Source organism: Budorcas taxicolor, chromosome 17 (assembly GCF_023091745.1).
Source record: "Budorcas taxicolor isolate Tak-1 chromosome 17, Takin1.1, whole genome shotgun sequence".
Taxonomy (NCBI): domain Eukaryota; kingdom Metazoa; phylum Chordata; class Mammalia; order Artiodactyla; family Bovidae; genus Budorcas; species Budorcas taxicolor.
In genome coordinates this window covers 42660359-42687645 of record NC_068926.1, presented here as the reverse complement: position 1 = coordinate 42687645, position 27287 = coordinate 42660359, and the positions used below count along the sequence as shown (strand labels likewise).

The 27287-nt window shown below is 39.4% G+C and overlaps 1 protein-coding gene across 1 annotated transcript in view; it reads right to left on the bottom strand.

Moving 5' to 3' along the window:
- The window catches only part of PDGFC (platelet derived growth factor C), a 238518-nt gene that overhangs the window by 59628 nt on the left and 151603 nt on the right, over window positions 1-27287 (bottom strand). The window lies entirely within an intron of this gene.

Genomic DNA, 27287 nt, shown 5'->3' with positions numbered 1-27287 from the left:
TTTTCATGATTACTGTCCAACACTTTCCAGCAGTAACTGCTTCACCTGGTCGGATTCCTTGCTCCCTATCCTCTTCTGTGTCCAGGCTTTTCTAGAGCCTCTTCATTATACACATATTCTCTAAATCCCGCTCCGTACTACACTGCCTTTGTGTGTCCTCAGCTCACAGACGTCTTTCTTTTTCTGTCAAACACATATTTTCAGCGTTTAACTACATATATGCAAGTGATACATCTAGTTGGCTAGGCTGTAAAACTTTTGAAGAAAGGAATCAATTCTCTTGTGGTTCAAGTTTACACTGCATTACACATGGCATCTTAAACCTAAGCAGTGAATGGCTAATACTTTTCTAACCACTGTTACCTTGGGTTTGAAGGTTTCGAGCAGTGGTACTCATGGAGGGCAGAGTTGCCTTACAGAATGTTCCAGAAATGTGTAGAGTCATTTTAGGCTGTCTCAGTGATGGTGGATGAGGAGGGCAAGGTCCCTGGACACCCAACACAGGAGAGTCCAGAAAACGGGTATTCACTCCACACCCTCCAGGCCTTTCAAACAGTTCACTGGACATTGATAATACTGTCTCACATATAAATGCAAATATGTTTTGAAGGTTTAGTTTAAACCCAATTTTCTAGACATTCAACTATCAAATAAGTTGAACGAAGTGTCTATGCTTTGGAACAAGAATTACTATTCTAGAGAATCAAACCACTAACAGGAGCATGACTTATACTCTGCATGATGAAAACAATTAGACATACCCATTTAGTCTATTACCATAGCTATTGTATACACAATGAGTCTGTTACTTAAAAGATACAAACATCTGACTACTTCATTTTATTTTTTCTGCAATTGGGCATGTGTATCTATGCACTTAAATGCATTGTTTTAATATAAATTACTGCTGTTATGTCAACTTTACATAGCATGTAGGCCTTTATATCTATTTTTAAACAACTGCATATATAAATAGAGGATCACTGTTATGAACTGCATTTCAGAATTCTTAAGACATTGCCAAATTTTTCTTAAGGGAGGTCTGGCATGGATGAAAACTGTTGGTAGATTTTTTTTAGAAAGTCTAAAACCAGTATATACCAGACAACGAAAATTAATATATTTTGCACAGTATAGAATTTACAGAAGAAAAAAATGTTGAAAAAGGACAAAGTGCATAACAAACCAATTATACTTATAAATCCTATTCTAAATAACTAGCCAGAACTCTCTAATGGTAAATATACCTGTTCCAACATAATTTTTCTTGTCCTTAAATTAGGATACTGCAATCTGACTCACAGGGATGTTTAGAGAAAAGGGAAATGGAACAGCTCCTGAGCAGTGCCAAAAGCATTGTGGTATACAGCTGCCAGTTAACAGTTTGCCCCACATCCCTATCCAGCACATATTGCCCCTATCCCATACCTATAACCCTGAGAGTTTGAAAGCATAAATGAGAAGAACTCAGATACCAAAGGGAGAGAGAACTTCTGCTCTATCACATGACAAGTCCCGGATATAAATTACAAATGCATGAGCCTCCTCAGGACAACCATCCCAGGAGCCTGCTCTAAGTGTGTGGTGGGAACAGTAAGTGGGGCACAGGGGAGTAAGATGGGGTTCAAACAGACTGGGTGGTTATTTCAGACATATCTGGTACAAAAGTTGATAACCAGCATTTTAGATCAAAGAGTAATGATTATATCAAGACTGTTTCCATGTGGAACAAAGCTGCTATTCACAGAGTATGTTTGCTCTGTGATTGGGAGGGAAGCTAGCTGATAGACGTCACCATCAGGACTAGTTTGCAGAGAGCTGATTTCAGGCTGGTCAATCATTCTGTGAGTATTTGTGAAGCATGGACTTGGTACAAAGTGCTGGGCTAGATGCTCAGGGTGCAAATATGAAACCACAGCTCCTGTGGGCTCAGGGTCCATTAAACTCTGGCGGGTGCTCTAATGAGAGTGCGTAGGAAACACTGCGGAACTCTGGCAGGGTGAGGGAAACCCTACACGGTGAGATTAGGGTCAGCTTACAAGGGAGCATCTGGGCTGCTGGGGGGAAGAGGTGGGGGAAGGCATTTTAGCAAGAAGCAGAATCCTGAGGATGTAACAGAAGAACCCCAGGGCCTGGCTGGTTGTCTATGAGCAGAGGATGGAGCTCAAGCTGGCAGGACAGGTGCAGGTGAGGCCACCCTGGGATTCCAGGGTCGAATGTGAGAATGTTATTTTTTAGACCAGTGTTGAAAGCAGGGAAGCACAGTTTAAAGAGGTTCTATGTTGCTTTAAAATATTTAGGTCAACATCTAATTAATTAATCTTTTAGGCACTACCTGTATTTTTTTCATTTTTAATTCAAGTATAGTTAATTTATAACCTAATAGTTTCAGATGTACTTGAAAAGTGATTCAGTTCTACATATATATATATATATATATTCAGATTCTTTTCCATTATAGATTATTACAATATACTGAGTAGAGTTCCTTGTGCTCTAACATCAGTCCTTGTGGTTTATGAGTTTTATGCACAGTCATGTGTATGTTCATCCCAACCTCTTGACTCATCTCCCATCACCCTTTCCTGCCCCCTCCCATCCCTACTCTTTTCCCTTTGGTAATCATAATTCTGTTTCTATGTCTGTGAGTCTATTTCCATTTTGGAAATAAGCTCATTTATAACTTTTTTTTTAAGATTCCTCATATACATGAAATCATAAAATAGTTGGCTTTTCCTGCCTGTAAATCACCATTTGGAAAAAGTTGAATTTCACAGAAAAATCTGAATTTCAGGCTTTCTTAAAACAAACTTGAACATCTGGTCATACTAAGTATTCTTTGCCCTGGTGTGGCTCCTTGTGGGCTCAGGTCTGCAGAGCTGGCATCCACTCCAGGAGAGGAGGGGCCTTTCTCTCACTCACAGCCTCACCCAGCACCTGTATGTCAGGCACATAGATTATTCACTACCTGAGGTCAGGATGGCCTTTACTCCTTCATGGAAATGGAGGCTAGGCCAGGGGACATGCTCTTTCCAGTTTTTAAAAACCCCTGTCTAGCTTCTTTAAAAAACCCTGTCTAGTTTCTATGGTGCTTTTTTTTTAGTACCCAGAGATCTTCACTGATCTCCATCACTTGCCCACATGGCACCTGAGTTTGCAGCCTACAGGGCAGCTATTAGATGTTTTAGTGAAGGAGCAATATAGACACAGGATCCCAGTACATCTGAGGATGCCAGGAAACCACAGCATCTCAAGTGTGGGCAGGAAGGAAGAACTTTTAACAGAAAGAGCCTGAGAAGGAGCCATCAGGGAAGCAGCAGGAAAACCAGCAACAAATGACACAGAACCAAGAGAAAAGGGAGGGAGAGGGTCCATCCAAGCAGAAGTGGGCAGACCATCCACGCCAAAGAGGAGCAAAGAGGGTGAAAACCAAGAAGCTCTCCCTGGACCTGGCAATTATGAAGTCATTTTCAATCAGCTGGTTGGGTGAACGCATAAGATCAAAACGTTACTTCAGATCTTTTTAAAAAAATTATTTAGTTTTTATCAGCATATAGTTGGTTTCCAATGCTGTGTAAATTGCAGGTGTTCAAGCCAGTGATTCAGACATACATAAATACCTAGATCTATTCTTTTTCCAATTCTTTTCCATGATAGGTTATTACACGATGGTGAGCATAGTTTCCCATGTTATACAGTAGGTCCTTGTTGATTGTCTATATATAGTAGTATGTTAAGCGAACCTTCTGAATTATCCCTCCCTCAGCCATTTTCAGAATAACTGTCTTTCTAAGGCAACTTCCCTGATGGCTCAGATGGTAAAGAACCTGCCTGTAACATTTGGAAGACCCCCTGAAGAAGGGGATGGCTACCCATTCCAGTATTCTTATCTGGAGAATTCCAAGGACAGAGGAGCCTGGCAGGTTACAGTCAATGGGGCTGCAGAGGGTCAGATGCCACTGAACAACTAACACTTTCTAACAGAAACATCTCAAGATATAAGAATATCATTTATAAGGAACTTAAAATTAACAACTCACATAACTATTTTGCTGTACATAATTTCCTTTTGATTTCTGTCAAAAAGAAACACCACTGGACTTCCCTAACGGCTGAGTGGTTAGGACTCTGTGTTTCCACTGCAGGGGTAGGGGTCGGATTCCTGCTCAGGGAATGCCATGTGGCACAGCCAAAAAATAAATAAATAAACACGACATTATATGTGTTAATCTGTTAAGTAAGCCTTTTAAAAGTATGTAAAAGGAGTTTTTAACCACAGTAGGAAATATCTAGATTATAAATGTTAAGCATGTATTAAGGAACAAACAGGTCTTAAACTTTTTCTTACCTAACTTGTACAAAAACCACTGTCCTGCAATAAGAGAAGACTGACAAGTACATTATTACTTGTTTCATGAAGACTTTTTACTGAATTTGATGTCATTCAAAAAAAACATACCCCTAATCTTAATAACAATTTCTGGATTTGCAGTGAGATACCTGGTAATTCATTCTCACAAGCTCATACAAGTCTGAGGCATACATTTATCACTGTGTTTTAAAGCTCTACATAGTTTTGCATTCCATGAAGTTAAATGAGATGAACATCTAAAAAATGCTATGTTCTTTGCCTTAAAAATAGTAGAACTTAAAAGTTTTGCTATAAATTGTTTCATGGTAGATTAGGCATTTTAGGATTTTTTTTCAAAAGTGGAATCTATGACAATATAACTATAAATTTCATCCAATTATTCTACCATTAATTGTAGGAGACAAAACAGTAAATTCTCTTGCTAAAAACAGCATTTTAAAAATTTAAAATACAGTCGAATCATCTAAAACAGCCAGTGAAAATCTACCTGGGATGCATTCCCATGTCTCATGTTTTTTTCAAAACAGAAAAACAAAACAAACAAAAAAATCATTGCCACTTGAGTCTGTATTTTTCTCCAACTTGTTTATGAGTATGGTTGGAAAAGGACTAATGCATTCAATCCAACTGTCTTCCACAATAATTTGAAATAATTCTTTTTTCTTCTAGAATGTCATGTTTGGAATATGGGCTTCATTGCATAAGCTGGTTGGCTGATACACTACAACACAGTTCAAAACATCAAGAAGAAAAGGAAAAGAAAACAATGATAAAGATTTATCTGTGGACCTCAGCCAAATGAACAAAAGGAAGAAAAAAAAAACAACAACGTTTGACCCATAAATGTAAAATTACAAAACAGAATCATCTCAGGTTCAGAAATCTACACATGCCCAGGTGACTTTTCTGGAGACACGGTAATCCCTATAATACACTCTCAGGTATTAATTTCCAATGTGCACAATTACTCACATCAGTATTTAAGGGATTTACTAAACCTACATTAAGGGCCAATCAAACATCACTTTCTCAAGGAAACATGATACAGAGCACATAGCGCTAAGTGGTTTATAATGATCACTCCCTTTCTCTATCATACCCCTGGGGACCCAGGGAGGATTTATGTCCTTTTATGTTTAACAAACAAGTCTGGTATTGTAGACAAAATTTTCTTTCTCATGTGGGAATTTAAAAACTGTGAAGATAGGAGGGTTGCTGAGGAGTAAACCAAAGAAATAAATTCACTTGTAAACACAATTGTCTGACACCCACCTTCCTTCCCCAAAAATAAACCAATCTTGCAAGACAGGCTATTTCTAGTTCATACTAACTAAAACCCTGTCAATTAAATCTGCCCTGAGAATGATCAAACCTGAAGGTGGCATGAAACTCTGCCAACAAGTAAACATGCATCTTAAGAAGGCCTTGCTCTGCATGTGTCAACGGGAGCCTGGGCTTGTTGAGAAAGGTAATAAAATTAATAAGATGACAATTACCCAACAGTGCTCACTGGCTTACATACACTTCAGCTTAACAGAAGACATCTCAGACCCAGAGCAAAAGCCTTGAATCCCCATTTGGACACATCCATGCTTTACCTTATAATGAAAATATGTTTTAATAATTATACATCATACACATATACATTGGTCTCTATATATTAATTAATTTAATCTTCAAAAAAATCATAAAAAGTTGATACTGCCATTGTGGCCATTTTATAGATTATAAAATATGGAAAAGCTAAGTACCTGGGCAAAGCCACAGAGCAATTAAGTGTAGAACAAAGGCTTCAGTTACGACAGTTGAGCTTCAGATCCCATAGAGCCAAGTTATACAGCCTACTATATTTAAAATATGTCTACTTAACTATACTTGCTCTATTTTGAGGGCTAACGGTGTAGAATTCATGTGCCTTTGTTCAGATTGGCCACATGATTTTGTTCAGTGGCTGGAGAAATATCAGTTCAGTTCAGTCGCTCAGTTGTGTCCGACTCTTTGAGACCCCATGAATCACAGCACGCCAGGCCTCCCTGTCCATCATCAACTCCAGGAATTGGTGATAGAGAAACATCAAGGATCATTCAAATTAAGCTGATCAGTCAGCTTGAGAATTTGGACATACCTAGCCACATATTTTTATGTTAACTGACTCAGGGATGTTTATTTCTAAGCACTCAAAATTCTTTACAGAGAATTTTAAACCTACACAGTGAGTCAAACAAAGGAGAACATTTCAGAGAGAGGACAACATAAGATGGAGTAATTCTCAGGAAAATACAAGAGTTCTATATGTAAAAATGGGGATGCTGTACATGTATGTGGTGAACTGCATACAGTGGGAAGTGAATAATTTTAAATTATCTTATTACTATGTAAAAATACTGAAAATATATAAGCCATAAATTCAGTCCACAAAGCTAGAAAAATTAAAAAAAAAACAAGAAAGTATAAGGTGAAAACAAGTAAAGATAAAACTATAAAATATATATTCAAATATAAAATTAGAATTCAGAAATAAAATCAGAATAAAAGAGCTGGTTCTCAGAAAGGGGTGAGGAGGGAGAGAGAGAGATGAGGAGAAAATGGAAAGATAGAGAAGGGTCAACAATTTACATACACAGGAATGATAAAATCACAGATAAAAATGGATTTCACATCTGCAAATATGCTTTAGGTAACACTATACCAGTGAAATCTGAAAGACTAAATGACATGGATGCCTTACTAGGAAAACATAAATTATAAAGCTTGACTAAAAAAACTAGAAAAAGTGAACAGACTAATAACACCAGAAGAAATGGAAAAGACTGTCAAATCTTTATCAATAAAAAAGATGCAATTACATGAAGTTTATAGAAGAGTTCTATTTTATTTTAAAGGAATGATAATTTCAATTTTATACAAGAAATTGTAAAAAAAATTTTAAGGTACACTCAATTAATAACTATAAAAAAGCTAGCCTAAATCTTATGAAAAGAGTTAACAATACTGTATCATATACTTGGAAGTTGCTAAGAGTGGATCTTAAATGTTCTCACCACAAAAAAAGAAGTAGAATGATCTGACAGTAAGGGGCTGTTAAACAACCCATAGTGGTAACCATATTGCAGCATACAAGTATATCAAATGAACATGCTGTAGGTCTTAAACATACACAATATTACATATTAATTACATCTCAATGAAACTGGAAAAAATAAACATTTATAATAAATGGGAAAAAGTACTATGTCCAAGTTTTTTGAAATGCCAATATCAAACATGAAAAATGAAGATCAATTTCATTCAGAAATGGAGGGAAATGCAAAAATTCTAAATAAAATTTAATCAAATATCATCCAACAATGGACTAAAAGATATAATACTTCTTAACAGAGTATAAATTTAGTTCATAAACTTAAGGATTAATATAAGAATAACTTTTAGAATATTCAAAGGAGAAAAACTATATGCTTATATTAATAAATGTTGAAAAACAATAAATCAAATAGATAAAAACTGAGTCAACTGTGAAGTGCAGGAAACATTTAAATCATGGTAAAACTGGATAACATAAATTAACTGCAAATATTACATTAAATAAAACCAAATTCATTCTCATTAAAGTTAGAACAAAGGCAGGATTGGCCAGTCTCACTATTGTTTTTCAGTATTTTGGAAGAGAGATCTAGCTACTTTAATGAGAGGAAAGCAAATAAACATAATAAAAATAGAGGAAAAAATTATCCTTGGTGCTCAGTCGCTCAATTGTGTCTTACTCTTTGCAACCTTTTGGACTGTAATCCATTAGGCTTCTCTGTCTGTGGGTTTCTCCAGGCAAGAATACTGGAGTAGATTGCCATATTCTCCTCCAGGGAATCTTCCCAACCCAGGGACTGAAACCACATCTCCTGCACTACAGGTGGATTATTGACCACTGAGCCATTGGAGAAGCCCCCAAGATGGTGCTTCAGTTCAGTTCAGTCGCTCAGTCGTGTCTGACTCTTTGCGACCCCATGAATCGCAGCACGCCAGGCCTCCCTGTCCATCACCAACTCCCGGAGTTCACTCAGACTCATGTGCATCGAGTTAGTGATGCCATCCAGCCGTCTCAGCCTCTGTCATCCCTTTCTCCTCCTGCCCCCACTCCCTCCCAGCATCAGGGTCTTTTCCAATGAGTCAACTCTTCGCATGAGGTGGCCACAGTATTAGAGTTTCAGCCTCAGTATCAGTCCTTCCAATGAACACCTAGGACTGGTCTCCTTTAGGATGGACTGGTTGGATCTCCTTGCAGTTCAACGGACTTGCAAAAGTCTTCTCCAACACCACAGTTCAAAAGCATCAATTCTTCAGCACTCAGCTGTCTTCAGTGTCCAACTCTCACATCCATACATGACCACTGGAAAAACCATTGCCTTGACTAGACAGACCTTTGTTGGCAAAGTAATATCTCTGCTTTTATTATGCTGTCTAGGTTGGTCTTAACTTTCCTTCCAAGGAATAAGCATCTTTTAATTTCATGGCTGCAATTACCATCTGCAGTGATTTTGGAGCCCCCAAAAAACAAAGTCTGACACTGTTTCCACTGCTTCCCCATCTATTTCCCATGAAGTGATGGGACCAGATGCCATGATCTTCGTTTTCTGAATGTTGAGCTTTAAGCCAACTTTTTCACTTTCCTCTTTCACTTTCATCAAGAGGCTTTTTAATTCCTCTTCACTTTCTTCCATAAGGGTGGTGTCATCTGCTTGGTTCACAACAAATCCCTTAAGAACAGACTTTAGTCTATAAGCACAGAAACTGGAAATGCTTGGGCATCATCCTGCTATGGGGAGCAGTGGCTTGAGCATGGGGGGAGGAGGACGTAAAGAATGACTCCAGGCTGTGAATATCCTGAAGACCTGACACAGATGGTGTGGGCGTGAGAGAAAAACAGGTGTCAAAGATGACTTCAAGGTTTTTGGCTTTTAAAAATCAACCAGAACTAAAATAGAATTTAGTTATCTCAATGAACTTGCGATCAATATACAAAGATCAATAGTTTTTCTTACTGAGATTATTTTAAAAAAGAGTAACTGATTAGAGAATAATATAAAAAATGTGTAGTAATGTGTTTAACCAATAAAATATACTTTATGAATAAAGGCAAGTGATATTGCTATTGCTAAGTCGCTTCAGTCGTGTCTGACTCTGTGCGACCCCATAGATGGCAGCCCACCAGGCTCCCCTGTCCCTGGGATTCTCCAGGCAAGAACACTGGTGGGTTGCCATTTCCTTCTCCAATGCATGAAAGTGAAAAGTGAAAGTGAAGTCGCTCAGTGGTGTCTGACTCCCAGCAACCCCATGGACTGCAGCCTACCATGCTCCTTGGTCCATGGGATTTTCCAGGCAAGAGTACTGGAGTGGGGTGCCATTGATATTACTGAGTGACAAAAAGGCATGTATTTACAGTTGTTGTTCGGTTGCCCAGTTGTGTCCGACTCTTTGCTACTCCATGGACTATAGCATGCCAGGCTTCCCTGTCCTTCACAATCGACCGAAGTTTGCCTACGTTCATGTCCTTTGCGTTGGTGATGCCATCCAGCCATCTCATCCTCTGATGCCCTCTCCTCCTTCTCCCCTCAGTCTTTCCCAGCATTAGGGACTTTTCCAATGAGCTGGCTGTTCACGCCAGGTAACCAAAATACTGGAGCTTCAGCTTCAGCATCAGCTCTTCCATTGAGTATTCAGGGTTGATTTCCCTTAAGACTGACTGGTTTGATCTCCTTGTTGTCCAGGGGACTTTTAGGAGTCTTCTCTAGCACCACTGTTTGAAGGCATCAATTCTTCGGTATTCTGCCTTCTTTACCATTTAGCTCTCTCAACCGTACATCACCACTGGGAAGACCTCTGAACCTCTGTCAGCAGAGTAATGTCTCGGCTTTTCAACACACTGCTTAGGTTTGTCATAGCTTTAATGCCAAGAAGCAACCGTCTTCTGATTTCACGGCTGCAGTCATCATCTGCAGTGATTTTAGAGCCCATGAAAAGGAAATCTGTCACTACTTTCAATTTTTTCCCTTCTATTTGCCATGCAGTAATGGGGGAGGATGTCATGATCTTAGTTTTTTTGTTTGTTTGTTTGTTTTGTTTTGTTTAATATTTAGTCTTAAGCCAGCTCTTTCACTCTCCTCCTTCAGCCTCATCAAGAGGCTCTTTAGTTCCACTTCACTTCCTGCCATTAGAGTGGTATCATCCACATATCTGTGGTTGTTGACGTTTCTCCCACCTATCTTAATTCCAGCTTGTAACTCATCCAGGCATTTGTCATGATGTGTTCATTGTATAGGTAAAACAAACAGGGTGACCGCAGACAGCCCTGTTGCATGACTTTCTCAATATGGAACCAATTAGTTGTGCCATACAGGGTTTTAACTGCTGCTTTTTGACCTGCATACAGGTTTCTCAGGAGACAGGTAAGATGGTTTGGTATTCCCATCTCTTTAAGAACTTTCCGCAGTTGTTATGATCTACACACTCAAAGGCTTTAGTGTAGTCCATGAAACAGAGAGAGACGTTTTTCTGGAATTCCCTTGCTTTCTCTATGATCCAGTGAATGTTGGCAATTTGAGTTCCTCTGCTTTTCTAAACCTAGCTTGGACATCTAGAAGTTCTTGGCTCGCATAATGCTGAAGCCTAGCACGAAAAATTTTAAGCATGACCTCCCTGGCATGGGAGATGAGTGCATTGTCTTATGGTTAGAACATGGTTTAGTACTACCCTTCTTGGGAATTGGGGTGAGATTGACCTTTTCCAGTACTGTGGCCACTGCTGGGTCTTCCAGATTTGCTGACATATTGAATGTAACACCTTAATGGCATCATTCTTTTGGGTTTTGAATAGCTCTACTGGAATTCCATCACATCCACTAGCTTTATTAACAACAGTGTTTCCTAAGTTCCACTTGGCTTCACACTCAAGAATGTCTGGCTCTGGGTGACTGACCACACTATCACAGTAATCCAATTCCTTAAGATCTTTTTTGTACAGTTCTTCTATGTATTCTTTCCATCTTTTCTTGATCTCTTCAGCATCTACTAGGTCTCTACTATTTCTGTCCTTTAATGTGCCCATCTTTGAAAGAAACAGTCCCTTGAAATTTCCAATTTTAGTGAAGACATCTCTAGTCTTTCCCCTTCTGTCATTTTATTCAAGTTTTATGCACTGTTCATTGAAGAAGGCCTTCTTGTCTCTCCTTGCTATTCTTTGGAACTCTGTGTTTAGTTGGAGGTACCTTTCCCTTTCTCTCTTGCTTTTCACTTCTCTTCTTTCTTTGGCACTTCCCTGGTGGCTCAAACGGTAAAGCGTCTGCCTACAGTGCATGAGACTCAGGTTCAATCCCCGGGTGGGGAAGATCCCCTGGAGAAGGAAACGGCAACCCACTCCAGTATTCTTGCCTGGAGAATCCCATGGACAGAGGAGCCTGGTGGGCTACAGTCCATGGGGTCGCATAGAGTCAGACACAACTAAGCAACTTCACTTTCACTTTTCCACTCTTCCCCAGCAGCATACTGGACACCTTCTGACCTGGGGAGTTCATCTTCTGGTGCTGTATCTTTTTGTTTTTTCACAGTGTCCATAGGGTTCTCCAGGCAAGAATACTGGAGTGGGTTGTCATTTCCTTTTCCAGTGGATTATGTTTGTCAGAACTCTTCACTATGATCTGTCCATCTTAGGTGGCCCTGCACAGCATAGCTCATAGTTCTTCATTGAGGTAATGCAAGCCGCCTTGCCACGACAAGGCTGTGATCCATTAAGGGGGATAATTAAGTAACAGTTCATATAATGATTGAGAAAATACCTTTATCACATATGCCAACAACTACACCACTGTAGTACTGACAGATAGTAGAACTGAAATTAATATTCTCCTTAGACTTAAGCAAAAGTTTTCTCTCATGGATTATCATCTTGTTTGTTTTTCCTTCTAGTTTTAATACTTAGAATAAGGATAAAGGAGAATTTTCCTATAGATGTAGGAAGATATATGAAAAAAGTAGGGCTTCCTGTAATGCACTTCAACTCTTGAGTTTCAGAAAACTAGGAATATTGAAATGGCAATGCATGTATCAAGGTTTACTTAAAGGGAATCAAAATTTAAGACAAGAAAGAGAGACTATGAATATACGTTCATCCACCCAACACCAAGACCATCCCATGCATAGAAACCCACAATTAACCATCACCCAAAGGAACCTTACAGAATGCTCCTTCTGTACTCTGTTTACCTACCAACTAAACATATTCTTTGAGTAGCTGAGTTTCATTGCCTAAACATTAGCAAAAGGCTATCACACCATTAATAGAGACATTTTTAAGGGACTATAATTGGTTAGGTTGTTTCATTTTTTAATCTTTGTTGTATTGTCGTTATACTTGCTTGGACCAAGGTGCAGTAGGTATGCGTTTTTCTAAAGCTGAGAGAAATATTTAAGTAGTGTGATAATAAAATCTGGATAGGATTCATGCAATGCTTATCAAAGCATTATCATGACTTCAGGCCTGATTTTAAAAGAAAATATTTAAATAGCTGATCAGCAGCAAAAGGGATTTTAAAAGGCTTATCTGTTTAGACATACAAATGTACCTTTTGATGATAAAGTCTGTGAAAATGACAAAATAGGTTTATTACACCAAAGCGAAATAAAAATATTCTTCCTCTTAAGATACTAGAGAATTTCAAGCATAATCCTAAATATGAGTGCTATTTTTAGAACTCAAGTTACTTATTTTGATCATTTATACTCATTAAAAACATTTCATAATACAATGATTTATGAGAAAAAATTCTTAAAAAATACTTTCAGGGTTTAAAAAAAAATCTGGCCATCAAGTATTGTTTATGATTCAAAGTTTTAAAATCAATAAGAAGATATCATAGCCTAGTACTTTAAGAAACACAAACAGATGTGTAGACCACTTCAGTCTTGACTCATGAACTGCTTTTTTTAAGGAAATAGCTGCTCAATAATAAATGGCTTCAGACATCAGGTTCCTCTTGGCAAAATGAAGCAGTGAACTAGATAGTCCAGAAGGCATTGCTTTTTTAAATCTTAGCTTCTTCTTTTTTCTGGTTTAAGATTCAAATTACATTTCCTTCGATGTGTATAGTCATGTCAAAAAAAAAAAAGCAACTTAAACACAGAACATATTAGTAGAACACACCCATTACCACATTTTTCCAGAACATCTGATTATTTTCCAAATGTCTATGTGGCACTGTTATCACCAGGTACCATCATTTTCTACAGCCAATCTCCATGGAAACCAAGTTATAAATATCACTATATTATGAAGTCAAAAAAATATGTATATATATAGTCCTGGATGGAGATGCTGAGGAACTGAGAAAATGTGCCAATGATTTGCCTGGTTCTGTGCACAGCCAGCCCTCTCACCAGGTAGCCTAGGGGTGGGGGCTTTCAGCCCCCCAGGGAGTGAAGCCCCCTCCCTTCCTCCTAACCAAGGCACTTCCACAAAACCTTTCCAAGTGCTTACTGGGACACATGAAAACCTAGGGCTCCTCAACTGCAATGCTGTCTAGCAGCACAAAATACTTTTTCTTATAAGTTGAGCAGCATAAACCATACCTTAAAAGGTCAGCTTTATGGGAAAAGAATCTAAAAAGGAATATATATATATATCGAGTCACTTTGCCATACACCTGAAACTAACACAACATTGTAAATCAACTATACTCCATTTTTTTTTTCTTTAAAAAGATCTTCTTTTGGAACACAAAAGCACATTTTGGAATTCATGTGACATAGGCTCCATACAACTCTTCTGATAAGAAATAGGCCCCTTATCCCTCCTTCAAGATACCAAGAGTGGCTCTAAGGAGTACCAACAGGATGGGATCTGGCATAAAGAAGATGTTGAATTAATGGACATTTTTATTATCAAATGAAAATGTTATTAGATTCCTAGACTTTCTAGTTTTTCATTTACCTGTGTTGTCTAAGTCACAAAAGTGGAATTTTACTGCTATGTTGTGCACTTTTCTAACTTTTCTTCAGTGATCACTCTATAGAATACAGGCATATATTTGTGTATGTATATACCCCCAGTCCATTCTGAAGGAGATCAACCCTGGGATTTCTTTGGAAGGAATGATGCTAAAGCTGAAGCTCCAGTACTTTGGCCACCTCATGCGAAGAGTTGACTCTCTGGAAAAGACGCTGATGCTGGGAAGGACTAGGGGCAGGAGGAGAAGGGGAAGACAGAGAATGAGATGGCTGGATGGCATCATGGACTCGATGGACATGAGTCTGAGTGAACTCTGTGAGATGGTGATGGACAGGGAGGCCTGGCGTGCTGCGATTCATGGGGTCACAAAGAGTCGGACACGACTGAGCGACTGAACTGAACTGAACTGATACCCCCATCCATATGTAAATATACACTTACACACACATATGCATGTCTGTATTTAGGGTGAAAGTGAAAGTGAGGTCGCTCGGTCGTGTCCGACTCTTTGCGACCCCATGGGGTGTAGCCTACCAGGATCCTCCGTCCGCGGGATTCTCCAGGCAAGAGCACTGGAGTGGGTTGCCGTTTCCTTCTCCAGGAGATCTTCCCAACCCAGGGATCGAACCCGGGTCTCCCGCGTTGCGGGCAGACAATTTACCATCTGAGCCACCGGGGAAGACTGTATTTAGGGTATACATATATAAAGTAGAATTAGTAAAATTCTACTCACAACACTTTCATTTTTATATCACTCCTAAGTACACGTGTATCCACTTTAAGGATATTCATTATTAATCAATACTATTAATCTCTTCAGTTCAGTTCAGTTCAGTCGTTCAGTCGTGTCCGACTCTTTGCAACCCCATGAATCGCAGCACGCCAGGCCTCCCTGTCCATCACCAACTCCCGGAGTTCACTCAGACTCATGTCCATCGAGTCGGTGATGCCATCCAGCCATCTCATCCTCTGTCGTCCCCTTCTCCTCCTGCCCCTAATCCCTCCCAGCATTAGAGTCTTTTCCAATGAGTCAACTCTTCACATGAGGTGGCCAAAGTACTGGAGTTTCAGCTTGGAATACTATAAAAATATTTATATGTATACATGTGCATACACACACATGCACACTCCAGAAGTTGAATTAGGTAAAGATGGTATAAGTTTTTTAAGGTTTATTTAGCAATTTAAAAAATTGATTTTCACTTTGAGTTTCTCTAAGATCATCACTTTTACTTCCAATGAAAAAAGATTTATGGGATACATGGGATTATATTTTCCTCAGAACCTGACTGTGGAATGAGGCAAAAGAAAAAAAAGGCTGCCGTATCTCAAGAAACTACACAAAACAACAATCTTCATATTCGGGGAAGCATTTCAGATTGCTTGGTGGTTTAATCACTGGTAAGTCCTGCAAAGGCGATTACTTCATATTTTGAGCCTGAAAAGGGAAATAAGAAACAGGAGGCTTTGTGCCCACTTGGCTCTACCCGCCTTCCTGGGCAACATCCCTCGGCTGGGTTTTCTTGGCCCAGGGATTGTTTTATTTTCCTCTTCTCACTTTAAATATGTTCCTGTTGCTCTGTGTTTCTTTCCTTATCCTGGTAAAACTACCCCTTTGAGGGCCTTTAATATCCAGGATTCCTACCACAGCCTTTTACAGGTTCCTAGGCTACCAGAAAATTCAGCTGTTTTCAACAACTGACAGAAGGGATAGAATAGCTTTTCATTTTATCTTTTAAGTTATCTCCTGACTTCTACTCATATACTCAGGAAATCGTATCTACTTGCTTATTTCTAATATAAGCCTCAATGTCTTCTCCAAAAATGACAGGAAGCAATCATGCATTTCACTTCTAAACTTTATTAATCTTGTAAGTAAACAAGAAAATAATATTAAAAAAAGTAGCAGAGTACCAAATCGATGTTCAACAAGAGCCACGTATAGCAATTTATGTGCTCTGGTTTCAGTTACAAAGCTGTGGATATTTTCATTTAAACCAGAGTTTAAAATACGGGAAAAAAAAGAAACACATGTAAATGTCTACTACTGTTTTAGCACAAGATATAAGCTTAGAATATAAGCTCTTAGAAGGCAGGGGCTGCATTTCTTTCTTCTTTCTTTTTTCTTTTTTTTAATCTCCACATCCCCGGCTTCTAACTACTATGTGACACCAAGGCACGAACACTGATCCATTCATTCCATTTCACTGACGTGAGAATCGAAGTGCTTCAAACCACACAGGAAAGTGAAAGATAAGGCAGCACGCAACCTCCCCCCACCCCCGCGCTCTGCAGACTTCACTCAGGGATCTGATGAAACACAGACAACTTTCCCGACTACTTGTGGGCTTTTGGGCAACTGAGTAATTGCGGGCTGCGCAGGGCGTTAGTCATCCTGAACCTCAACCTGGGTGAGACAGCACAGTTCACCAGATGGCGAGTATGATCCCATTTTTCAGGACAGCAACTCCAGCAATAATATTCCTGTCATAGGTCAAGTACGCACTTTATATCACCAATTATGACTCATGGGTTCCAGGCACACACGGCGGGACATTTCATGGATCTACTTAGAACCTGCCTAATGGCAACTTTTAAAGTATTGAGCATGGACTCCTTTCAATCAATGAATTCCACACACTCAACACTTTAAAAGTCAACTGATTAAGTGCTGCATGACCAACAGTATTAGCTTTATCACTTCCCTTGGCAAAACTATGTGTAATCTTCACATCTCAGCTGAATGTCGTCTTCTCAGAGACACTCCTGTGAGTCGTATAGGCAGAAAGGCTGCAACCTTACCCAGCAAGGTCCATACTACACACATTACTGCTTTCAATTATATTTTTTGTATACCTGTCTCCTTACTATTCAACGCTTTCTGGAGTTCAGAGGCCCATCTAATAATCTTTTATTCCCAGTATTTACCTTGGTTTTTGATTCATACATAGCAAGGACTAAATGATTGATGAGTAATGGATGGATGCATAGATGGATAGATGGTTGGATGTTTGGACAAATGGATGGATGAGCTTATACATACATATATGGGTACGTGTGTGCTAAGTTGTTTCAGTTGGGTCCAAATCTGCCACACTATGGACCATGGCCTGCTAGGCTTCTCCATCCAGTGGGGTCTCCAGGCAAGAATACTGGACTGGGTTGTCATGCCCTCCTCCAGGGTGACTTCCCAACCCTCCCTATCTGCATTGACAGGGAGGTTCTTTACCACTAGCACCACCTGGAAAGCCCCCATATATGCTAACATGCATATTTATATACAACCATAAGTAGTCATGCTTACACAAGTGGTCTTGAAATACTCCTAAATAACTAATATTCATACTCTTAAACATTTTTTTCTTCTTTCTCTATTTCTGCTTTGCAAGTGGCTTTTAAAAAAAATGAGACACTAGACTTTATTCAGAATAATAAATTAGACCCTATTTTTTAGAACTTTATTATAATGCTACTTCTTTCATTTCCTTACAAGCTGCTCATGGTGAGTCCTCTGACTTGCTGTATACACTTGGTACACCAGCTGAATACCAGTTATGAAACTTGCTGTGTTTGAACTCTGCAGTCTAGGTATCTCACTGTTTCTTTTCCAAATCTGTCTCCAAGTAGGGAGTCATACATCTCAAACCCAGGAATGGTTACTATACTGAATAAAGGCTTGTAAAGATAGTATTAATTACATATTCTCACATAAGCCTCAAGACTTATTGTTATTATCAATCATTCTCTTTTAAAAACATTATAGAAATATTGCTGATTTACCATGATGCTTCAGTTTTAGGTGGACATCAAAGTGATTCAAGTATACATATGTGTACACATCTATATATTCTTTTTTGCATTCTCTTTCATTATAGCTTATTATAAGATATTGAGTATACTTCTGTTTATACAGTAGGTCCTTGTCAGCTACATATTTTCTATAGATAGTATGTATTTCAATCATTCTCTGTGACTGAACATTTTATATCTTTCAGGGAAATAACAGAACTGTAGCTAAGTTTTCTAATTCCCCCACCTGCTTTGTTAAACAGGAGATTAATGAATTATAAAGTGGTTCATGACTAATCCTTCCTTATCACAAATAGCCCAGCCCATGAATTGATAGTGGAAATATTTTTGTTCATTTCAAAATATTTTTGTCTATTTCCTCTCTCAATACTGAAGTCCCATGATTTCAGGCCTCATTAACCTAATTACAATTATTCTATTCGTCAACCCTAATCCATACTCGCTCCTCCTTTGTCTACACAGTGTGAGCCCTGCCCACCTTAAAGGCTGGCCCACAAGCCATATGCACTACATACGAATCACCATTGGTGATTTATCTGCCTTTTTGTCAAATAAGAATGTTGGACATTGCATTTTTCATTTACACTTAATACATCTAATTCTGACTTACAGGTTGGTGTTTTGAGAGCTTGCTTTACTGAAGCCTGGCCTAGAGAAGCTCGTCCTGGCCCAGTGTGTTAGTCAGGCCAGATTTTGGATCGTCTTAGCTGAAAGCCACCTTCCGGTGGTGGATTTATGAAGGAGATAAAGCTTTCAGGCCCTTCACAAACAAGGTGTTCAATGTTGCTACCACACCTACATGTATCACATAATGAGTACATGGGGTGTTTTGATTTGTTTGCTTTCTGTGTTTTTAAATATTATCTTCATTTTATTGGAATATAATTGCTTTAGAATGTTGTGTTAGTTTCTGCTGTACAACAACCAGAATCAGCTATATGTATACATATATGCCCTCCCTCTTGGACCTCCCTACCACCCACCCTCCGCCCTCTACCCCTTTAGGTCATTACTGAGTAGCAAGCTGAGCTCCGTGTACTATATAGCAGCTTCTCACTAGCTATCTATTTTACACATGGTATTTGGACAATTTTTAAGGCCTCTTTTAGTCTGTATCCTCTTTTGTAAAATAAAGATAATCCCTGCCATGATGGATTGCTGAAAGACCAGAACTCATGTGAGCAACCAACCTAGCTCAGGGCTTTGCAAACAGTAGGCACTCCATAAGTGGTGCTATTTGTCACGTGGCTCTGATCTGCAAGGGTTCTCTGCCCAGGCCCTCAGCCACCCGAGACCATCAGTAAAGGGGTGTAGTTTGTAAACAGCCAACAGTAAACAAAGCGTCTTCCTCTCATCCTTTTCCCCATTTTCCCTGCTCTGTCCTTTTTTTTCTTTCCTTCCCTTTTCTTTCTTTTCTTTACAGACTTCATGGAAAACTTCAAATAGATTTTTAAACCTTCCTTCTTATCTCTAAGAAATTCCTCATATTCAACTTCTAAAGCTATATAAACAAGGGTCTGCATTTTGCCAAGCGTAAAAGAAGACTGTCACCATTTGGAGAATGAGGTAGAACTATTATAGTTAACGCATTTGGAAGTTCTTAACCTAGATAAATAGTAGGGAAACTATGATTAGAGAGTTTTTGTGGGCAAAATTCTCTAGGATAACATACAGTGCATGCCTCACTTCCACAGAGATTAACCCCGATACCTCAGCGAAAACAGTGCCTACCACAATCCCATGAAATAATTTTAGAAGCAATAAATTATGACTGGTTCCATTTACGCAAATATTTTGATATCATGAACTGACTTGCTTATTCAAATGGACAGAGAGAGATGGAGAGCCACAGATAGAAAGGTCAAGAAGTGGGTGAAGTTTTTGAAGTCAGTGCACGGGGTTTCAGCTGAGAAAGAAGTCGGGGGTTAAGTCAGCTGCCATATGGGAGAACGATCTGTGTTTTTTGGCAGACAGGGAGCACCGTCTACTTGATATTCGAAAATGTATTCAGACAGTGTTCCAAGTGCTGGAAACAGCTATGAGGAGTCACCTTAGGGGGAAAATCTTTGAGCAATGAAGTCTCAAAATGTACTTCATGCAATGCATAAATCCTTTTCTGTTTACCTGACTGTCGGCAGCGCGTTCATCAGAATTGCCGGTTCTATTACACTTAGGGATTGTCGTGGGCTTGAATCATACAGTTAAGAGTTTTAAAATGACAACAGGAACACCTAAGCACCTTAGAGATTTCTGGGTAGTGAAATTTCTGTCCTGTTCGATTAAATTTAAAGGAATCTGAAATATGTTACAAATGAGCTTATCTACAAAATAGAAACAGACTCACAGACCTAGAGAACAAACTTATGGTGACGAAATGGGAGATGGGGAGAGGGAAAAATTGGAACAGATGCAAACTATTATGCAGAAATTGGATCAACAATAAGGTCCTACTGTATAGTATAGTAAACTCTATTTAATCTTTAATCACTGTGATAAACCATAGGGAAAAGAATATTAAAAAGAATACACACATACATGCACACATATATAACCGAATGACTTTGCAGTACAGCAGAAATTAACAAAGCATTGTAAATAAAACATATTTCAAAACAATCAATATTTTACCTCCAATAATCATATATCAAACTACAGATTAACAACTATGAAGTGATTCCCCCCCCATTGGAACAAAAAAGTTATAGTATTATCTTATACTTTAATATTTTCAAATGCCTTTTATAAAACATAACTTATTTGGATAAAGGTAAAACAAATCTTAGTGTGACCATAATACACATGTGGATATTCTGAGGAAACACAGATCTTTCACTGTTGGAAGAGACTTGTATCTTCAACTGGGACCCAGTCCTATTTTATTTTATTTAAAGAGTATTCTGATAAAATAGGCTTGTAATGTAAACAAAGGCATGTGGTTAACAGTAAAGGACAGAGCTAAATCTGAAACATGTCAGGCATTCCAAGCTGGTGTTCTTCCTAGGACCTTAAGCTCTCTCCTGTCCATAAGTGGCCAACTCATCCTACTAAAAAAATTAGTCATTCGTATGTTACCTGGAGCAAAGTACGCATTTCTCCATTTGCCAAACTAGCAGTCTCAATACTATGAGCACAGAAAAATGCATTTGGAATTTCACCTTGATGCATGAGAAAGAATTTACTCTCCTTACCACCTCCTCCATGATTTTATTAATAGTAAGAGAATAGAAACATACAGCTCTGCGTACTAGTAATTTTTTTCTATAGATAGAAATTAAAGAAGGGCTTCCCTTGTAGCTCAGTCAGTAAAGAATCTGTCTGCAGTGCAGGAGACCCAGGTTCGATCCCTGGGTTGGGAAGATCCCCTAGAGAAGGAAATGGCAACCCACTCCAGTATCCTTGCCTGGAAAATCTCATGGACAGAGGAGCCTGGTGGACTGCAGTCCATGGGGTCACAAAGAGTCAGGCACGACTGAGCGACTAACAAAGAAGGTGTACATTACTGTGGATAAGAACATCTCTCTGTGTCTACATAAAAAGAAGCAGCTCCCTAGATTACTAACCATCCAATTGCTCTGAACTGGAGTTCACAGAAGTAGAGTCCATTCCATGGGGCAGGACCCCTGCCCTCTTTCCACTCTGCCCTCCTCTGAGTGGGTATCTAAGAACACAGAGGTCTCCACAATTGTTCTCAAGTCAGGTGGTGGCTTATACCAGTGATTCCCAAATATTGTGGCACCAAGGACTGGTTTCATGGAATTTTTCCATGGATTGGTGGTGGTAGTAGGGGTGAGGGAGGAGGAGAATGGTTTCTGGATGATTCTCATAAGGGGTGCACAGCCTAGATCGCTGGCATGTGCAGTTCACAGTAGGGTTCTCACTCCTATGAGAATCTAATGCCACCACTGATCTGACAGGAAGCAGAGCTTAGGCAGTAATGCATGTGATGGGGCTTGGCTGTAAATACAGGTGAGGCTTCACTTGCTCGCCCACCACTCACCTCTTGCCGTGCAGCCCAGTTCCTAACGGGGTTGGGAACCTCTGGTTTACACAACACACATCTGTCACCAATATTTCATTTCTTCTCATTTGTAGGCATGTCACAAGTACCATAAACCCTTGCTTTAAAGCATTGCACCAAGTTAAGGTGAGGTTCCTTTGATTTCATTTAATGAAATGTGAAAGTGAGGTCCTTTCCATAGCATTTTTCTTTAATTATTCTAATCCAATAAAAGAGCATTCTCTCTGATTTCTATGAGAGACTCTACATACTAACCGAAAATCCCTTTCCTTTATTCTTTCTCTAAGTTTCAGTGAGCAATCAGAGTTGCTTCTGTCTACACAGGATCAGTCTGCTGGGGCTCACAGCAAGTCTGCCTCATCTGCATGGTGATAATATTCATATCCGAATAGTAGTTACATCATAATATTAATATACACACACTATGGATATCATTATATATTCATATATGCACAGTATGCTTATTATCATATACATATACACATCCTATTCACATCCTTATAAATTCATATCCAAGAACAATCACATCATTATAACATTCATATATATACTATTCATACCATTATAATATTCATATACATACACCATTCATATTACTGAAATATTCATTTATACATATGATTCACATCATCATAATATCGACACCTGTGTACTAGTCATATCATTATGATACTCATACACATATTATGCATATCATAATATTTATATAAACACTATGCATATCATCATAATATTCACACACATATACTACACATGTCACTATAATGTTCACATGCACACACTATGCATATAATTACCATATTCGTACACACATACAATTCACATCATTATAATATACATACCCATGTACTATTCAAATCATTATAATATTCATATACATATACTATATATCACTGTAATATTCATATACAGACACTATTCATAGAACTAGAAATTCATATAAATGTACTATTCATATCATAATATTCAAATACAGACACTATTCCTATCATACTTAATACATATACTATTAGTACCACTATAATATTCATTGCAGATGGTGATTGCAGCCATGAAATTAAAAGATACTCCTTGGAAGGAAAATTATGACCAACCTAGACAGCATATTAAAAAGCAGAGATATTACTTTGCCAACAAAGGTCCGTCTAGTCAAGGCTATGGTTTTTCCGGTGGTCATGTACGGATGTGAGAGTTAGACTGTGAAGAAAGCTGAGCGCCGAAGAATTGATGCTTTTGAACCATGGTGTTGGAGAAGACTCTTGAGAGTCCCTTGGACTGCAAGGAGATCCAACCAGTCCATTCTGAAGGAGATCAGCCCTGGGTGTTCATTGGAAGGACTGATGCTGAAGCTGAAACTCCAATACTTTGGCCACCTCATGCAAAGAGTTGACTCATTGGAAAAGACCCTGATGCTGGGAGGGATGGAGGGCAGGAGGAAAAGGGGACAACAGGGGATGAGATGGCTGGATGGCATCGCCAACGTGATGGACATGAGTTTGAGTGAACTCCAGGAGTTGGTGATGGACAGGGAGGCCTCGCGTGCTGTGATTCATGGGGTCGCAAAGAGTCGGATACGACTGAGCAACTGAACTGAACTGAACTGAATATTCACATGCACCTATCACTCATGTCATATTCATGGACCAGGAGATAAATGGTCACATCTTTCCTTCTGCTGAAAACAGAGGCGTCAGCCTGATCAACACAGTGAAGGAGGCTGAGAAGCGGTCTTTAACTTCCCTTTTCTCCCTTCATAGGTGAATTGCATGCATGCTAATTCACTTCAGGCACATCTCTTTGTGACCCTGTGGACTCTAGCCTGACAGGCTCCTCTGTCCATGGGATTCTTTGGCAAGAATACTGGAGTGGGTTGCCATGCCCTCCTCCAGGGGATCTTCTCCACCCAGGGACTGAATCCAGATCCCTTATACCTCCTGCATTGGCAGGTGGCTTCTTTACCACTAGTGCTCCTGGGAAGTCCCATATGTGAACCAGGTGCAATGAAATCTTTTAAGCTTAACTTGAGAGGGTTTTGTGATATCTTAATTTAACCTTTCTCTGTTAATTGCATAGTAAAACAATAATCATTATGTGAAAGTTATGTGTCTTGATTCATTCTGGCAGAAACCTTAGAGGAGAAATCAAATAATACTTAGAAACAGTTCTACCCATCAATTAGAAATAAATCCTCAGTCAGCATCTCTGTCCTACAAAAGCAGAGGAGGTGGCCTATTTAAAGACTGACTTTTTTTTTTTAATTTTTTTTAAAAATTTTAATTGGAGGCTAATTACTTTACAATATTGTGGTGGTTTTTGCCATACATTCACATGAATCAGCCATGGATGTACATGTGTTCCCCATTCTGACCCTCCCTCCTACCTCCTTCCCCATCTCGACCCTCAGGGTCATCCCAGTGCACCAGCTCTGAGCACCCTGCCTCATGCATCGAACCTGGACTGGCGATCTATTTCCCATATGATAATATACATGTTTCAATGCTATTCTCTCAAATCATCCCACCCTTGCCTTCTCCACAGAGTCCAACAGTAAAGACTGACTTTTTTAAGATGTGGTACATATATACACTGGAATATTACTTAGCCATTAAAAAGAAATGAAATTGTGTCCTTTGTAGAGATGTGGGTGGACCTGGAGAGTGTTACACAGAGTGAATTAAGTCAGAAAATATTGTATATGAATGCATATGTGTGTAATCTAGAAAAATGGCATCTGCCTGCTAAGTCACTTCAGTCGTGTGGACTGTAGTCCATCAGGGTCCTCCGTCCAAAGAATTCTCCAAACAAGAACACTGGAATGGGTTGTCATGCCCTTCTCATAAGGCTGTTCCCAACCCAGGGATCAAACTCATGTCTCTTATATCTCCTGGATTGGCAGCTGGGTTCTTTACCATTGGTGCCACCTGGGAAGTTCCAGAAAAATGGTACAGATGAACTTATTTGCAGAGCAAAAGTAGAGACAGAGACACAGAGAACAAATGTATGGACACCAAGAGGGAAAGGGAAGGATGGGAGGAATTGAGAGATTGGTACTGACATACATACACTGATGTGGTGGTGGTGGTTTAGCTGCTAAGTCATGTCTGACTCTTGATATCCCATAGACTGTAAACCGCCATGCTCCTCTGTCCATAGGATCTTCCAGGCAAGAATACTGGAATGGGTTGCTATTTCCTCTTCCAGGTTTCCTCCCAACCCAGGGATTGAAGCTGGGTCTCCTACACTGCAGATAGAGTCTTTACCACCGAGGCTCCAGGAAAGCCCTACACTGTTGATAATATGTATAAAATAGATAACTAATGAGAGCATACTGTATAGCATTGCGGGGGAGGGAGGGGGGAAGAAGGTACAATCTATTTGTAGGACATATATTAAGCTAACCTTAAAAATGCATTCCAGTTCACATCAGGTGCAGAAAAATAAAATTTGATTCCACTTATATGAGGTACATAGAATTGTCAAATGCACAGAATCTGAAACTACTCTGGTAGAGGTTAGGGACTGGAGGGTGGGGGTGGAGAGCGCAAATGGTGACAGTGTTTAATGGGGATAGAGTTTCAGGTTAGGAAGGAGAAAAGCTCCGGAGATGGATGATGGTGAGATTTGCACAACACGTAATTACTACCACTGAACTGTACAGTTAAATATGGTCAATATAGCATGTAATAGCATTTTTTACATATTATGTGACTTTTACCACAGTAAAAAAAATTAAAGGTTGACTTCTTTAGAAGGCAGGCTGTCCACTAAATGGAGCTGAGCACAGTTTAGCTCCCCAAGAGTCACAGCTACAGGAACTGAGGAAACCATGCCATTTGAAAGCCCATAAAGCAAAATAATAATAATAATTTAATACTGAAGATACAACTACCGAACAAGCCCAATAAAATATTGAATATGCTAAGAAAAGAAAGACCAGTGCAGAGTATCTAAGACTTGTCCACATAGGAATCTTTTATTATTAATGATTGGTGCTGTATTGCTCTTGCTTGGTTTTTCTTTCAGGGTGAAATGATACAGATAGATTACTAGATGGCTAGCTAGTTATATGGGTATTTCTTTGGTCACAGAAGTTATTCACGTGTAAGTCATTGTGCCAGTTGGACAAGCAGGAGGCTTCAGCACTGCCCTGAGGGAAGACACAATAGGAGCTGAAAATAAAGACTAGGCCCAGAGCAGGGTGCTCAGATATCCCTCAAATTCTCATGGAGTGCAGACTGTCAGAATCTTCCAGAATAAATGCAGGAAAGTCAGAGCTGGGCAATCAACAGGGAAGATGGGAGAAGGAACGTAGGCAAGAGAGGGTGGTGCTGGGAGTCGAGTGATAAGGTAAGACAGGGAACAGATATAGTGGGCTGGAGACAGTGGTACTGGGTGAGCTGACATGGTTCTGGGAGTTACAGGATCCATTCTTTCTCCTCTGGAATGTTGATTTTGAACATTTCAAAACATAAAATCAAAATATCTCATTAGCCAAGGGCAGAGTCCCTTGATCTCAGACTTGGTCACATCCCCACCCTTCATTTTAAGCCGTCTTGGAAATGATGACTTTTTTCTAAGTTACAAAAGTAATTGCTACAGAGGTCAAAGGATGATGAAACTATAAATTATGGCACTGAGCTCACCATACTCAGAAGAGTGGCTTGAAAGGGCACAGGCAAAGTCTTCACTCTAAAGAAAGCTTCATTCCGTGGCCAGAAGAGCAGGTAAGGAAAACTATAAGTGTACATTTGAAAGCTGCACTTAACTCCTTTTGGGTCTTAACACCAAGAGCAGAGATGGTTATTTTTGCACCATCAGCACTTTCTGATGAAAAAAAAGAAAGTTTTGCTTTCAGGAACCATTTCTCCAGCAATACAAACCACCACTTAATTTCAGGATGGGCAAGTAACCAAAATCTTGCCAAGCACTAACACTTGCTCCTGAAGTGAAGTGAAAGTGTTAGTCACTCAGTCGTGTCCGACTCTTGACCCCATGGACTGTAGCCCACCAAGCTTCTTTGTCCATGGAATTTGCCAGGCAAGAATACCGGAGTGGGTAGGCATTCCCTTCTCCAGGGAATCTTCCCCACCCAGGGAT